At 48.4% G+C, this 17,522-nt stretch overlaps 1 protein-coding gene across 3 annotated transcripts in view; it reads right to left on the bottom strand.

Annotated features, from left to right (window-relative positions):
- The window catches only part of TMC6 (transmembrane channel like 6), a 340,145-nt gene that overhangs the window by 258,675 nt on the left and 63,948 nt on the right, over positions 1-17,522 (bottom strand). The window contains exon 1 of one of the 3 annotated variants that reach the window (XM_085617503.1): positions 10,244-10,459. The exons of the other annotated variants lie outside the window; for them this stretch is intronic. The gene's annotated coding sequence lies outside the window, so the exon portion shown is untranslated. Of the gene's footprint in view, positions 1-10,243; positions 10,460-17,522 lie in introns of those variants that run through there. 3 annotated transcript variants of the gene reach the window in all.

The raw sequence follows: 17,522 nt of genomic DNA, 5'->3' as shown, positions 1-17,522 counted from the left end.
GTTCCTAATATGTCTTAACAATTCTCTTGAAACATATAGGACAAGGTGAATTCAGATTTGTTCTGCCACCATTGTAAAGCTTCTCCTGGTGTTCATTAGGAAAACAGGGGCTAGACCATGGAATGTGTGCCTATCCCCTCTCCACAGCTGCGCTGCCAAACATTATAGCCACCCAAGACATACCTGAAGAACTTATCACAGACCACCTTCCTTCCACGCAATGCGCAAGAATGACAACAATATCCAGAGAAAAAGAGATCCACTGATCAATGCATCAGGCCTCTGTGACCCCAAGTCAATAACGAGCTTGAAAGGCTGATGGGGACTATCAAATATACGCCTAAGTCAAGATCTGGAAATAACTTTGTACCAGGGTCAAGAGAGCAATGAGGAGAGATAGATTTTGTTCCTAAAGAGTATTTGATGGTGTTGGTTACTGTATCTGACAATATCTCCTTAGTGACTGTATAAATATTACTTTAAAACAAAAAATGCATCATCTTTCCATCTTGTCTATAGACTGTGCATTTGCAAATAGCTTATTTGCAGTTCTTCACTAGTCAGTCCAATATCTACCTTTGTAGCTTTTCAGAACTGTGCTAGTAGATTCTGGAACACCCAATGGCCAGACCTCACTTTCTTTGCTGCTTGAGAAGGTACATATAACTCTCTTTCAGCCTGACCAGGTACAGAGACGAGAAGGCCTCTGTGGGTGTGATCCTTCGTATGCACAGGGGTTTAGGTGTATTTCCCCCCGCATGACCCGTAGTTGGTTATGGAGCTTTCCTATCCACAACTCGGTGGGATTGGCCACTGAAAAACCCTTGCCTGTAGAATTATTATCCACTCACTTATCGTTTTGTATTTGGTGTCGGGTGGGGTGAGTCTCAGTAGTTTTTTAATGATAATTTATTACATAATATTTTGCGGTGGGGATGATCACTTCACAAAGTTGCCTGATGCAATATATGTCCACAGTTCATAAAAAATCTTTATTTGGTGAAAATTCTCTGCAGACAGCAGTAGGGAATCTTCGATGTGTTTGGAAATTACCCAGGTTTGGAAGAAAAAAAAAAGCTGGACATCCAATGATTTAAAAATGCTCAATTTGCTATTTTGTTGTGAGAATTATTCGGAAGAGAAAATCAAGGCTTCCTTTAGCAAAAGTTTCAGTAAAATTTACTTTTCTAATGTAATCCAGACAGGCTTTAAAAACAATTCCACGTCATCAATTTTATCAAAATTATTTATACAATAAGCAACCACAATCGCCCACTACATTGGTTTCATTCTTAATATGTTTACTAACTTTGCAGGTACCTGTCCTATGCAGAGTGACAGCAAAGCACGAAGACAGGATACTGCACCAAAAATCCAAATAGTCCAGAGTGGACTCCCCCCAAGATCTTCTATGCCCTGCTCTCCTCAGTATGCACAAGATCTCCTATGACAGCACCGCTTTAGCTTTCAGTTCTAGGAGGCAGACAACACGCATATCTAACAGCACCAGCAACCATCGCAACACCCCAAACTTCCACATGCCTTCTGATGAAGGTAGACTTGACCTGCCCCGACTAGCCTTTTCCGTAGGGCAGTCTAAAACCTGAAGGATATACAGGACTTCGGCCTCAACCTCAAACCCCAAGTGGCAGCGGTAATAAAGTCAGCCTACTCCTAACTCAAACCCCTGAAACCGATGCTCCAGTAGAACTCCTTTTGGACCCACCACATGGCTGTGGGAGCTCAAGAAAGCCTGCTCCGATTACAGAAATGTGTTCCAAGCAGGCCAACGCAGCAGCGCGACTCAGTTTTGAATGAAAGAAAAGAAAACCAGCCTCCACTCAACCAGGCAAACTCCACTGGCTGATAGTGCAGTCCCAACTTAATTCTGAGTGCACTTCTAAACATAACAAGCATTGGCATAGCCAATAGGTCTCGCCTTTGGGACCTCATAAGTATTTAGTTATGCAGCACAATATCCTTGGAGCAACAACATAAACTGTTGCATGGCTAAACACTTATAAGGTCCCAAAGGCGAGACCTATTGGCTATGCCAGTGCTTGTTTATAACGCACGCTTCTTTAAGCTTGAAGAGATTTCCATATTGTGTTGGTCTCCCTAAAGTGGATGTTAATAAGGGGTAGCAGAAAAGTGTGCCCTCTTGGGTTCTTCTATAGGTTGCAGTTTAGATGGCTAAGCCAGAGCGCTCACATTTCCAATTCCGTGGCTAAGTAGCTCATTTACTCCAGGTTTTCACTTTGCACTCTGGAATATGCAGTCCTGCTGCTCCAATTCTAAAATGAGGTCTATATTTATCAGAATGCGACAAAAGACCCTGGAACAGTCGAGCTACTCGAGGGCTTTAAGACCATCTCTGGTGGGTGTGACATATTCGCAAAAAACGTTAAGTGAATGTTATCTGGACTATACAAGTTCCAAGCAACAATAACATGCATTACATACATAACACATTTTACTGAGTGGAATCGTTGTTGCAAAACGGCTGTGCCCCATTTGAGATGAAAGTTCATTTCTAGCGTTTCCTTCATCCATGGACGTTGCTGTTTCTAAGCATGGCGATATTACTAGCCGGTGGAATGGGGTTGGATTGACTTCAGAAGGATGAAAGGGTGAGCCGGTCCCGCAGACATTGAGACCTGTACCCAAAAGGTTACTCTCCACATCTCAGCAGCGAGCACTGGCTGAAGCTACTGCCCCGACCCAGGTCAGGAGGGCAGATTTTTGGTATAGAGGACATTTCTGGTACACAGGAGGGCAGGATTCTGGATCCAATCTTGCCACTTCCTGGTCAACAAACTACAAGGACAACAGGGTCAGCGGTGTGACGGGAAGCCGCTCTCTGAAATTTTCCTCTCTAACTATTCATCCAAAAATGTGTGGCTCTTTTCTAAGAATATTTAGGATTACTTACACACGTGCAGCTTTCAGTAAGTGGGTTGCCAATCTGCCATAATGGTATGGAGAGGGCTCCTAGACGGGCAGCAGCTCCGTGCATCATCCTGCGCCTACTCTGGTAACTGAACACCTGTCCTGTGAGGTCAAGCTTTGCCGAAATTCAGGGGTTCAGTCAGAGTGATGATGGCAAGTGAGCACTGCGAGGCGGCGGAGGAAGAAGATGCACTCAGAGGATGGTGAGTGCTGACTGGGTGGCGCTATAAGAAGGTGCACTCAAGAGAGAATGGTGAGTGAAGACTGCGAGTCGTAGGACGAGTGCACTCAGAGGTTAGTGAGTGATGACTGGGTGGCGCTAGAAGAAGGTGCACTCAGAGAGGTTAGTGAGTTATGACTGGGTGGCGTTGGAAGAAGGTGCACTCAAGAGAGGATGGCGAGTGAGGACTGCAAGTCGTAGGACGAGTGCACTCAGAGGTTAGTGAGTGATGACTGGGTGGCGCTAGAAGAAGGTGCACTCAGAGGATGGTGAGTGCTGACTGGGTGGCGTTGGAAGAAGGTGCACTCACGAGAGTATGGTGAGTGAGGACTGCGAGTCGTAGGAAGAAGGTGCACTCAGAGAGGATGGTGAGTGATGACTGGGTAGTGTTGGAAGAAGGTGCACTCAAGAGAGGATGGTGAGTGAGGACTTGGTGGCGTAGGAAGAAGGTGCACTCAGAGAGAGGATGGTGAGTGATGACTGGGTAGTGTTGGAAGAAGGTGCACTCGAGAGGATGGTGAGTGAGGACTTGGTGGCGTAGGAAGAAGGTGCACTCAGAGAGAGGATGGTGAGTGATGACTGGGTGGCACTAGAAGAATGTGCACTCAGAGGATGGTGAGTGCTGGCTGGGTGGCGTAGGAAGAAGGTGCACTCAGAGAGAGGATGGCGAGTGATGACTGGGTGGCGCTAGAAAAATGTGCACTCAGAGAGGGTTAGAGAGTGATGACTGGGTGGCGCTAGAAGAATGTGCACTCAGAGAGGGTTACTGAGTGATGACTGGGTGGCGCTAGAAGAATGTGCACTCAGAGAGGGTTAGAGAGTGATGACTGGGTGGCGCTAGAAGAATGTGCACTCAGAGAGGGTTAGAGAGTGATGACTGGGCGGCGCTAGAAGAATGTGCACTCAGAGAGGTTACTGAGTGATGACTGGGTGGCGTAGGAAGAAGGTGCATTCAGACAGAGGATGGTAAGTGATGAATGGGTGGGGTAAGCAGAATGTGAACTCAGAGTGAGTTGATTGTGAGTGATGGCTGGGTGGCATTAGACGGAGGAGAGACATGGAATAGACACGGGCTAAAAGGAGGACTGACTAAAAGGAGGACAGACACTGAATACAAGGAGGACAGACACGGAATACAAGGAGGACAGACACGGAATATAAGGAGGACAGACTCAGAATACAAGGAGGACAGACACAGAATACAAGGAGGAGAAACATGGAATACAAGGAGGACAGACACGGAATACAAGGAGGACAGACACGGAATACAAGGAGGACAGACACGGAATACAAGGAGGACAGACACGGAATACAAGGAGGACAGACACGGAATACAAGGAGGACAGACATGGAATAAAAGGAGAGTGCATAGTATCAAAAGGGTGGCACACAAGAGGGAGACCTGAAGGCTACACGTACTAACTGCTGATGTTGGTATCAGACAAAGATTTTTATGGAGGCAGCGAGAAGCTGAGTGAGGAAGCCTCAGGAGGACGGGATAGAGAGCCTTAGCGGAGAGTAGAGACGGGGACTGTGTAGCCTGTGAGTTCAGGGCATAGCAGAACAAGGAGGCACCTTCAGCAGCTAACCATGCACGGTTTAGCAGGGAAACAAGCATGCGTGCCTCGCGCTGAAAGTTTTAAAAAAAGCATCAAAGAAAGGAAGGGGCGGGAGGTGGTGTAAGGACGGCGAGTGAGCGGAGGCTAAACAAAAACAAGTCTGAAAGACAGCAAAGGGCGGAAGGTGGTGTACGGGCGGCGAGCAAGCTGAGGCTAAACAAAAATAAGCACTTGTGATAAACGCTTGTGCTAGCATACCCCTTGCAAGAGCGAGCAGCGGCGCGCGGACCATCCGTGTTTTTCAATTAGCGCGCGCACCGCTGCTCGCTCCCGCAAGGTGGATGCTGGCACAAGCACGAGCGCTGAAAAACAGCTGACCAATTTCTAAAGGTCATCTCCTATAGCATGTCATGCGCGCTGCCTATGCGAGACCTAAAAATGTCTAAAGGGCTCCAATGATCCTCGAAAACAAGCCCCGCTAACCTAGGCACTTCCTGCATACCACCTTTCTTTACATGGGAAAGACTACGTGCCCAACACGTCTGTTGTTGGACCCTAGAAGTGCAAGATATGCGCCTCACTGCTTCCATCCTAATGCCTTAGAGCCACCTTCTAAAATAATCTTAACCCCCTCTTTCCAATGTGCATCTATAGCTTCTGCATCAAGGGCCTTCCCATGTGTTCACCTGTTGTACAACTCGCCACCTGTATCTTGCATCAGTGTTGTGATAGAGGAAGCCTGTGGATTTCAACATTCAGCAGCTACTGCAGAGCCTCATCTGGCCCTGCCCCAGCAATCAGTGTCCTGGTGAATCGTGCAGACACCGGGACAAGACGCTCGCAGCACAGCAACGGCACCAGTACACAGTCACTGTGCACTTTGCTGAACGCAGCAGAAGCCTGCAGGGGTAATTCAAATGGCTTCCTTCCTGGGCCATCAACTGCTTCAGTCCAGGCTGGTAGCCTATGGCAATCATTCTAAAACCAGCATTGGCAATTTCAATAGGTCTGGCTTGAGGATGCACTGTCAAGCCATACCTAAAAATCCATGTACGTTAATGACTGTCTCCTCCTATCTGTGCTGCTACAAAGAAAAAAATTATCTAGTTAACTAAGCAACTTTAATAGCATTAGAATGGTGTGTGTGCCCCTTGAAGTTCAAGCTTTTAAGTTCAAGCTCCGGCAAACGGATAAATAAACAAAATAATCACAGATGTGTGGTTTTGTTGAAACGCACAACTTCTTGTCCAATCAAAATAAGTACTCCTGACTCCCAATATATGGGCAGAGACAAACCCCTCTCCTGGTGGTTCTCACCGAATTGTCTGGCGACCGCTGCGCTGTCAAGCCAGACCATAAAAACCAGGGTACACAAGAGTGTAATTTCCCAAACTTACAAGGGGTAAAGTGAGATTTTAAAAGATTTTTAAACTTGGCGTGTCTGTAGGTGTAAGCACACTCTGTGCAAAGTCAGGTATATTGGTAACGTTGCAAATACACTTCTAGCGCACTATACAAACTTACGTTTTTGACACCAAATAATACTCAGCACTACGCATCCAAACCATTTTAACAATATTTGAAAAACGAAAGATTGAGTAATAGCTGAAACGTTACAAAGTACCTTCCAGATTGGATGGAACTGTTTGAATTATTCAACTATTTTAATTCCATTGTAGTTTATATCCTGCAGGTAATCCAGGGATCTCTGCAACAAGATCCTTAACCCACTGGGCTATCTGACATATAGACAAATATATGACCATCACACTCCACTCCACTACATCTCCACATTAACCTCTGATTTTTTATAATTAGCGCCAGTAAAATTATGTGACTGACCAGCCGTGGAATTTTTCGCATGATTACCGATTTGCTGCATTTGCCACATAATCCATTATCTGCTGAATAATCTGTCGATTTTAATTAAAAAATGTGTTTCTAGCGCATATGGTTCAAAAGTTACTAAAAACACAGGGACACATGTTCTTGCGTATTGGAAACCCCAGGCAAAGGTTGACAGCTCACCTTTTTGTTGCTTATTGCTATATACGGGTGGTAAACTGGTACTAATGAAGTGAAACCAATGACCAGACCGTGTTAACAAGCGTAAAAATAACAAAAAAATTAAATAATACTCACAAAATGCGCCGCATTATGCCTCATAATTTGCCTTTTCTTGCAGCGTAACTTACTTATCACTGCTGCATAGTTTGGCCCTCCCCTGCCGGATAATTCCAGTGGCCCTGTTTATAATGTTTCAAACCTAAAGGTCTCTTCAACAAGTGCATTATCCAGCAGAGTTAAGGTACTTTTATTATACATGAAACTTAGTAGATACACATAGATCTCCGCAGTAAGTGCTTTAACCCCAGTGTTTTCAGTGGGTGGGTCCTGCTGCTGTTCATTGGCCAAGTGTTGACAGGGTTCCTAATCTCTTAATCGAGCCCTCAACCACCCCCTGTCCCGACCCCAGCATAAAAATCTGTGAAGCTAGAAAAATAAAAACTTGAGTGACAGGGTTGGAGGCTGGACATGGCTGACCTAGAAGCCGGAGAGGAGTACATGGGTGGACCAGCATCATTAGCAGGGCCAGGGACACCAGGAAGGTTAGAGGACAAGGAGGAAGAGGACCAGACTTCAGGACCAGGGGGGGGCAAGTAGGACAGGGACAACCTGGACAATCAAGAGGATAAGACCAGGAAGGACAAAATGGTCAACAGGAGAACTGGGGGCAGGAGAAGGCAAGTAGGCAAGAGCATTTTAGGCCAGTGTCAGGAAAAAAAGGGCCAGGAGGACCAAGACCAAGGGGGGCAGAACCAGGAGGTCTGGATTTAGGAGAATTGGGTCTAAAATGGCCAGGAGGAGCTGGAACTGGACTATGCCTAAGAAAGTCATGAACAGGGCAAGGCAAGACTGAGAATTGGACCAGGGTTTGTAGGAACACTGGGGACTAGAGGATCAAGACCTGGAGGCCCAAGACTAAGAGGATCACCAGGACCGGGATGATTAGATATAGGGAGCCCATGACAAGGAGGAATAGGGTGATATGGGCCAAGAGACCAGGACCATGGTGCCTAGGTGGAACCATACAGGAAAACAAAGTCATACTTGGCAAAGAGGCTTGCAGCCCACTGGGAAAATGCCAGAGTGGCAGAATGGCTAATCCGGACATGAAACCAGGTCCAAGGGACCAGGTTTAGGGCCAACAATAACGCAAGTATCAAGAGGAACAAGTAGAGTGAGAGGACCAGGTTCAACAGCACCATATAGACTAGGACCTAGAGGACCAGGAATAGGAGGGTTCGCAGGGCCTGAGGGACCAGAGCCAGGATGATCAAGAGGGTCATGGCCTGGAGGACCAGGAACAGTACCAGAAGAACCAAAACCAGGAAGAACAAGAGCCAAGGACTAAGAGGACAAGAAGAAGGGGCTTCAAAGTCTGAAACACTGAGCATGGCGGTCAGGACAAGACAAGGAAGACCAGGTGAACAAAGTTAAGATAAGGTTAGGAGCAAACAAACTAGGAGGGTCAAAACTAAGAAAAATAAAAGGATCAGAAGCACAGGAGGATGACCAAAGACACTAGGACAGGGGTGATCATATGGACCAGGGTCAGCTGGACCACTGCTGGGAGCAACAGGTAAAGGAGAACATGATAATGAGGACCAGGACCAAGGTGACCAACACAAGGAGATCCAACATTAGGTGGATTAAGGGAAAGAAAGCCAGAAGGAGAAAGAGGAGAAGAAATAGGTCTATGCCTATGAGGGTCTGGTACAGGTCCAAAAAGATCAACAATTGGAGAACCCAGACAAAAGGGATCAAGAGAATCATGGCCAGAAGGATCAAGGACAGAAGGACCAGAGAACTTCAACCACCGAGAAACAGGAACATAAGGTCCAAGAGGGCCAGGACCAAGCCGATCCGGTCCAAGTAACTGGGATAATAATGACAAGGACCAATGACAGGACCAGGACCTTGAGGAAGACCAAAATCTGAAGGGACAACCCAATAAGACCGGGCAAATCAGGACCAAGAAGAACTGGAGGCCCAGGGGAAAAAGAAAAATCAGACGGCCATGTCTAGAAGTACCAGTTCATGGGGAGGACCACAGCTAGGAGGAGGACCATGACTGGGAGTAGGAGGACCATGACGAGGAGGTAGGCTGGGGCAAGGATATCCATGATATGAGGAAAACAGACCAGGAGGACTAAGATCAAGACCTGAAGGGTCAGGAATAGGCCAGTGCTCAGGGGAGGACAGGAGTGCGAGAATGGCCAGTGGGATGAGACAAGCAGAACAAGCACTAGGCCGGAACCTGGAAGAGGGCCAGGATGGGCACTAGGAGGAAACTAAAGCAGTATGAGACAAGGACAAGGCCAGAAGGTGGAGAAAGTCCAGTAGGAGGAGAACCCGCAGGAGTACAATTAAGAAGAACAGAAAGACCAGATGCAGGAAAAGTGGAAGGAACTGGACCAGTAAAAGAAAGAAGTTGTGGCCAGTGTGATTCCAGTCAACATCTATAAAAACATGCCCTTGGCTGCAGAGGTCACGTCTTATAAGTTATTCTCAGTCAATTTATTTAGGTGCATCCCTTGGCAGGCCGTCCCTCTCACACTCAAGCTACTTGTAGCAGATCTTAAGCACCTCAGCTATCTTGGAATGCAGACTTTAAGGGACCAATTAAGTAAACCTGAACATATTCATTAACAGAGTTGTCCTTGTTTTAAGACTTTGGGGAGCAGACTGACTGCCTCTGCTCCTTCAGCTGCCGCCCGGTGACCCCGGTCCCTTTCAGCAGCTCTCAGTTCTACAGATGTGTTCTGTACGCTCACAGCACTCACAAGGAGGCTGACCCCTCTCTCTGTGGCTACTGGACTCCAGAGTAGGTGGGAATGTTCTCCAGGTCAAATAGAAAGTTCTTTTTTGCTTCAAAATACTGCTTTTTGAACACGGTATGAAATCACACACACTCGTGCAGCTTTGATTCAAACTATTAGCCACTCAGCCAAGTCCTGCTCCCGTGCACAGTCACCCCTCAGACCCCACCCACTCGCCCACATCGACCCAGTCACTCACCCCTTAAGACACTGACCCACAGCTCCGGCTGACAGTGACGTCCTCAATGGCATAAGACAATTCCTTTCCCAGTCATTACTGGTGGCTGTGTCATTCAGTGACAGTCATCTCACTGACTGCCCGCAGCTCCTCCTGACAGAGTGGGGGGGCGGGGGGGGGGGGGAGGGGGGCTCGGGGGGGGAGGGGGGCTCGGGGGTGGCGGCTAGAGGAGAACAATATATGCCTGTCGCTGTGCCCTGCGACTGAGCGGGGAGGAGGGACTGCGGAGGGAGTCAGCTCCTAACACCAAGAACAAAGGGAGTGACCTTGGCTTTTCATGCGCGGGCAGTGCAATGAGTTACCGAGAACTGCCAGCTGAACCCCTGGAGCAACAAAAACGGGGATGGGGGTAAACAACAAACTGAGGCTCTTGGATAAGAACGCTACTACTGACCTAGACGAGCAAACACCACAGAACATGGTCCGAGTAACACAGTGAACCTCAAGCAACAAGGAGTCAAAGAGCACCCCCTCTCGATAAACCCGGGGAGGTACTTCTCTTAGGGTCGAGTCCAGTGGAGCAGTAGGGGATGCGCAAGTACGGAGAGGCATGCAACACCAGCAAGTTCTTCACACTGCACCTGGGACTCAGTGTCTACGCCCGTCAGCTGTCACCCTCCCCCACACACATTTTTGCAACTGCTTGTGCAAACAGGCGAGGCGGCCTCACCCACATGGAGGCGTTCCGTTCAGCATGTCACTGCCTGTGCTCGATACCAGCGCTTATACCGAGTACCGAGAACAGCTCCTTACACTGAGCGCCGATAACATTTCCTAACACGGAGTACCGATAACAGCTCCTTACACTGAGCGCCGATAACATTTCCTAACACGGAGTACCGATAACAGCTCCTTACACTGAGCGCCGTAAACATTTCCTAACACGGAGTACCGATAACAGCTCCTTACACTGAGCGCCGATAACATTTCCTAACACGGAGTACCGATAACAGCTCCTTACACTGAGCGCCGTAAACATCTTCTCACACTGAGCACCGATACCTGCTCCTTACACTGAGCACCGATAACAGCTCCTTACACTGAGCGCAGAAAACATCTCCTAACACAGAGTACCAATAACAGCTCCTTACACTGAGCGCCGGAAACATCGAACACTGAGCACCAATACTAGCTCATGAGCACCGAGGCTACATCCTTACACTGAGCACCAATACCAGCTCCCACACCCGGCTCTAGGATGTTTTCTGTGGGTGAGCCATGAAGAAGCACGGGTGAGCCCTGAAGATGAATGGGTTCTGGTACGTATTTCAGAGATCCAATATTTTAGGTATTGGCATCTGTCCTCTTTTGACATTTTTAAGCACTTAACCACCACCCAAAGAGCTACAGACTTCGCTTTCTCTGATGCCCTTCTAGCTCTGGGAAAGGGGAGGTACTTTGGGGCATATTATCAAGCAGGGCGTTAAAATTATCGCCGCTTTAGCGGCAGAGAACTGCCGCTAAAGTGGCGATAATGGGCTTGATAATATGCCGCAGAGAATTCCAATAGAAGCCCATGTTCACACCAGAACACGGGCTTCTATGGGAATTCTCTGCGGCATATTATCAAGCCCATTAATAATTTTAACGCCGTTTCTTGGTAATATGCCCCTTTGTTTGTCAGAACTTTACAATGTAGTTGCAGAACGTTCAGGCTGAAGCACGCTCCTTATCTGCTTCAACAGAAACATTTCTGCTGCTAAGCAGGGGTACTTTACAGCTGTATATGTTTTAAAAAAACAGTTGCAGCTTTTTACGTTGAAAAACATTGGGGCATATTATCAAGCAGGACGTTAAAATTATCGCCGCTGTAGCAGCAGAAAACTGCCGCTAATGCGGCAATAATGGGCTTGATAATATGCCGCAGAGAATTCCAATAGAAGCCCATGTTGACACCAGAACATGGACTTCTATTGGAATTCTCAAGGGCATATTATCAAGCCCATTATCGCCGCTTCAGCGGCAGTTTTCTGCAGCTAAACTGGGGATAATTTTTAACACCGTCCTTGATAATATGCCCCATTGAAGTTTAAAACTACGATACAATAAGCCCAGAATCATAACTCCTATACATGTGTGTATATATATATATATATCGATGAAATGTCTCTTTTCGTTCTTTTTTGTCAGAACAAAGACACTGCGAACCCGGTGCAATTAATTTATTTTCGACCCATGCACCCAGCCATAACGCGTTTCAGCCCTCGTGGGGACTTGATCACATGACACATTAAGGGGGCAGACATAACCTTTTTAAAGTGACAGCACAACAAACAGTGACAATAGAATAATAGACATAGTGAAAGTACTCTCATTACTCTGCTTAATAGCTGTTTCTGATGATTCATTATGATGTAAACAGACCCAACATGTGATTTTTTTTTTTAAAACAAACTTTATTGCAAGTTTATTACGACAAGACAAAATACAAAACATTACAGTGATCACTGCAGGGTGGGACATACCTAAACAAATCTCTCTCTCCAGGGCCCCTGTCAAGCCCCCCTGATCAGGTTCCAGTATATCGGTACCCCTCTATCATCCCCTTGATAAGACAGGGCTGTTCCTAGATCTCTCCATGCTTCTACCCCGCTCCGCGGCTGTGGTATCGAGGTCCCCAGAAGGAGCCCCCCCCCCCATCCCATAACCCTCTTACTAGTCTGCCAGTCCTCCCCCACTGCATTAGTGTCGAGTTAGGCACGGCCTAAAATCCCATCCAGAGCATCCTGGTCAACAGTGTCCTACTAGGCCTCACTAGAGGTCTCCGCAAGAAATAACAAATTAACTCAACCCCCTCCGCCCGCCCCGACCTCTCCAACTCCCCCCCCCCCCCCGTCAGACATGTCGCTCCCTCCGCTACCTTCCAGTGTCACTGATGAGCCCCTCTGATTGGTCCACTGGTATCATACCGCCCGGGGGGCTAATGAACAGAGGTAGCCACTCAAACCTCGCCGTCCCCCAACCCCCGACGCCCCCTCGGGAAGGGCAAGTCGACCCCGCGTGTGTCCTGTCGCGAAATCATGTGGGAAATCAGTCCGGGTCGGCAACCGACGCCTTAAGCAGGTCCACCAACGCCACCCACGCTCTAGCCGCAAGCAGCATTTTATCATTATCAGCACTCTGGGCCATTTGGAGCCGAAGAGTCCCTTCGCAATCAGCCCACTTCGTGAACTCTCGCAAACAACGCGCAGCGTTAGGCGCCGCGGTCGCTTTCCAGTGACTGGTGATTTCTCGCTTTGCTAAAACTAGTCCCAAGTCAATAAATTTACTAGTCACCTTGTTGCGGGCAGTGTGGGGAAACCAGTGTAGTAGGCAAACCCCCGGGGTCTGTTCAATATCTCTATCTGTCGCGTCGCCCAATGTAGCCATTACCTCCCCCCAATACTCCTGCAAAGAGGGGCACTCCCAAAGCATATGCAAAAACTCAGCATTCTCTAATTGGCAGCTGGGACAGGCGGTGCGGGATCCAAAGAATTCATTAATTTTGTGTGGGGTAAGGTACGCCCTATGGAAGACATAAAACTGTATCAGCTGAAATCTCGCATTTCTAGAGCACTTCCATGCTCGCTCCATTAGATCCTCCCACGGACTCTCCTCAATGGGCATCCCAAGGTCCGCCTCCCATTTGGTTCGCAACCTCTCCAAGGAGGACCTAAGCTCCTGAGTGAGACGCCAGTAAAGGCAGGTCACTGCTTTAATCGTCCCTGCTGCATACACGACATATTGGCAAGGGAGGGAGGTCGAAGGCTCCTCCATCCCCCTCCTCCAGTGCTTCCGGATAGCTGCCGTCACAGCAGCATGCAAGAGAAAGTCCTGTCGGGGCAGGTCGTACCGCCCCAGGAGATCCCGGTAAGGCAAAAGCACACCATCCTCATAGAGGTCCCCGATGGTGGCGACCCCCATCTCCTCCCAGTTTCGCAGGCGCAGCCAATCCCCCCCATGTGGCAGAGCCTCGCAGACCCTCAACGGGATCTCCGGAGCATACGGAGGATTCACCTTGGCCCTCCTATTCGCCTGATTCCAGCACTGCCGCACCACCCATAGCTCCCGCGGGGTCTCCCGCTCCCGCACGGGGAGCTGGAGAAGCGTCCGAGAAAGTCGGCGCATATCCAGACCCAATCCCCCCTGGTCCCCGTCCCGGCACAGTTCCTTGGCCATCCATTTAGTAAACCATTGAAATTGGGCTGCATGGTAGTAGGCCTCAAAGTCAGGGACTGCTAAACCCGCCTCCCGTCGGGGGCGCTGCATGGTAGTGAGCGCCACTCTGCGTCTCCCTGATCCCCACAGAAACCCCGTAGCCATAGTATTCAGCTGGGTAAAGTACCTTCGCGGTATCCATAGGGGGATGGAGCCGAAGTAATACAGAAGGCGTGGCAGAGTGACCATTTTTAACAATGCCACCCTACCTGCCACTGAAAGGGGGAGGGTCCCCCAGAATTCAAAATTGCCCCTGGTGGTCCGCATTGCTCTTCCGATATTCCCCTCCAGTAGATCATGGGGCTCATGGTAGATCCGGGTCCCCAGGTAAGTCAAGCAGTTGCTTTCCCACCTCACCTCTGCAATATTTGGGGGTACCCCTCTACCCTCTCGAACAGGGAAAAGGCATGTCTTATTCCAGTGTACCTTGAGGCCCGCCACATGACCCAGTCTGCCCAACAAATCGCGGGCCCCCTGCAGCTCCTCATCAGCATTGGCAAGGAACATTAGAAGATCGTCCGCGTACAGGGCGATGCGATGAACCTGGCCCCCCCCTCCAATCCCCGAAAGCAGCGCCCCAACCGGGCATGCACCGCCAGGGGCTCTATTGCCAGCGCAAACAGGAGGGGAGACAAGGGACATCCCTGCCTCGTCCCCCTGCCCACACTGCAGGCCTCTGTGATCACCCCCCGTGCGAACCCTGGCAGTCGAGAGGTGATATAAAATCCTCGTTCAGTCCGCAAATCTCTCGCCCAGGCCAAACGCCCTAAGGACTCGAAACAAGTACGGCCACTCCAAGCTATCAAATGCTTTCTCCATGTCTATTGATAAAATGCATGCCCCTTCCTCAAAATGCCCGGGATCCTGAAGCAACTGACATAAGCGGCGAACATTCATGGCCGTGTTCTGGGAAGGGATAAACCCGGCCTGATCCAGTGGCTGGCCACTACACTGCTTAGAATCTTAAAATCAAGATTAAGCATTGCGAGGGGGCGATAAGCAGCCCGATCCCACGCCGGTTTGTCCGGCTTAAGAAGCGGTACGATTATTGCCTCCCTGGTAGTGCGAGGTAAGTAGCCCTCCCGCCGCGACTTGTTGTAGAGGGCTAACAGGCGGGGGGCCATCTGGTCCACGAATGCGGCATAAAACTCTATAGGGAGCCCGTCTGTTCCAGGGGTCTTATTCCTGGCCATCCACTTTATCGCTCCCCGGATCTCCCCCAGCTCCACATCCCGACCCAGTGTCTCGGCCTCTTCCGGCGCAATCCGAGGGAGCTCAATATCTAGAAAGTCAGCCTCCTCCAGCGCCCGGGGGTCTAATTGACTGCGATAGAGTGCGGTATAGTATTCTAGAAACAGGCCATTAATATCCTGCTGCTCGTAGTGGACCACCCCATCTCCATCCCGCAACTCCAGGATCGGCGTCCCTCTGCGCGCTGGGTTGGCCAGCCAGGCCAGCAGAGCCCCGGACTTGTCCCTCTCAGCGTGCGCCCGCACCGCGTACGCCAGATAGTCAAAACAGCGCAAAAGTTCAACATGGGTTGCCAACCCACAGACCCAACATGTGATATGTGCAACATGAGCAATTTGCAATCCAATAAATATAGATAAATAAATAAATTTTAAATATATGAATAAAAATGCAACTACTCAATGTTATAATCTAAATGTTTCGAATAAGATGGTAAAAAATTTGCTTTAAGAAAAAAGTAAAACCAATGTAAACTCTTTTTTTATCGCATTAAAAGCATATTACTCATCCTACTTGATCCTGGTTTATGTACATCATATTGCCCAATTTAGACAATTCAGACATATTTCATGATATTGCCCGAGTGAGCACAAGTGATGATCACTGTATGTCTATAAATAAAGTGCAAATGAAATATCACCTAATGAACCCATAGGATTCACTTGTGCAAAATAGTACAAGATCATTGTTAGAAATGGCGATTTCTGGTTGGCTAAGGCTTGCGCCAAAGTCAGGCAGAAACCACCATTCTAGTCAGGGCAAGGAAGTTACACGCCAAAGATAACCCCTGCTCACCCCCTTGGTAGCTTGGCACGAGCAGTCAGGCTTATCTCTGAGGCGATGTGTAAAGCGTTTGCGCGCGCACCCAGCAACAACACCCAAGGCCCACCACAAAGGAAACTCCACACAAGGTATTCTATAAAAATAGCCTTTGTATTATACACAACACATTAGATAAAAACACACACTCTACAATGTGCCAACAGGCACGGGCAGAATTTACAAGGGATTATATATACAGGGGACAGGGCCACCTGGACCACTGTCCGGGATTAGCACTCTTAGAACATAGGAAATAAAATTACTGTTGCACAAAATTACACCTAGCACACAACCAGTCACTACTGGTATCAGGCAAGTACCACCTACGCAACCCTAACCACCTTAGGAAAATATTGCGCAGGGAATCGGGACCTCACTGGCACCACCTGTACTAGGGAGAAAACAACCACCTAAGTATCACTATACCTGTAGGGGTCTAAGCACATAAACACATGATGCATAACATTCAGAGGTGTAAAGCAAAGCACATGACGCATAAACACATTCAGAGGTGCAGGTTAGGAACACAATTGCGCAAGAAAGCCAATCACGCGACAGACACACTGCACACCGAAGTGCCCACTTCTAGAAGTGGCACTTCCACACTAGGTACATGCACGCCGCACACATCATCGCGCAGCATTCACTCCCACGAGTCCGCACATACCAAACTCGGGCCCGCACCCCCCACGCATCAGGAACTACTAGGGACACATACATTCCCCATGCATTCCTATGGGAGGGCAGGCCTATCTCACCACATGCACTCAGAGCACGCACGCACTTTACCCTGGGACACAGGGAAAGTGCGCAGAGACCAAACAATTACCACACCAAGTCATCAGTAAAAAGCAAAAAAAATTCAGGGGTGAACCTGCCAGAAGGGCCAAGTCCAACAATCATAAAAACCAAAATTGGTTAAAACCAATTGAAAATAAGGCAACGACGAATTTCAAGGCAGTTTGAACAGACTCCTAACTTCAAAGATATGTAAAAAAATCCTCACTGGAGTTCAAACCATTAGGAGTCTTAGAATCTAGCTCCAGAATGCATTTTGTCTCCAGTTTGCGAAGCAATGCTTCACGGTCACCCCCTCTTCTCAATGGGAAGACCGAGTCCAACACAAAATATTTGAGATCCATGGATTTTTTGGAATGACTTTCATCGAAATGTCTGGCAACCGGGTATGTGCTGTCCCCATTGACAATTGCCCTTATGTGCTGGAGTATCCGCTTATGGACCTGTAGCTTGGTGCTACCTACATATCGTAAACCACAGGGACACTCCAGCACATAAACGGCAAACTCGGTTTTGCATGTCAGTTTTTTGGTGATTTGAACAGGTTTACTACTGAAAGGTGTTAAATATTCAGTTTTGTTAATACCATGTTTGCAAGCCTTACA

This window comes from Triturus cristatus, chromosome 7 (genome assembly GCF_964204655.1).
Source record: "Triturus cristatus chromosome 7, aTriCri1.1, whole genome shotgun sequence".
Lineage (NCBI taxonomy): Eukaryota > Metazoa > Chordata > Amphibia > Caudata > Salamandridae > Triturus > Triturus cristatus.
This window is presented reverse-complemented; position numbering and strand designations above follow the sequence as displayed.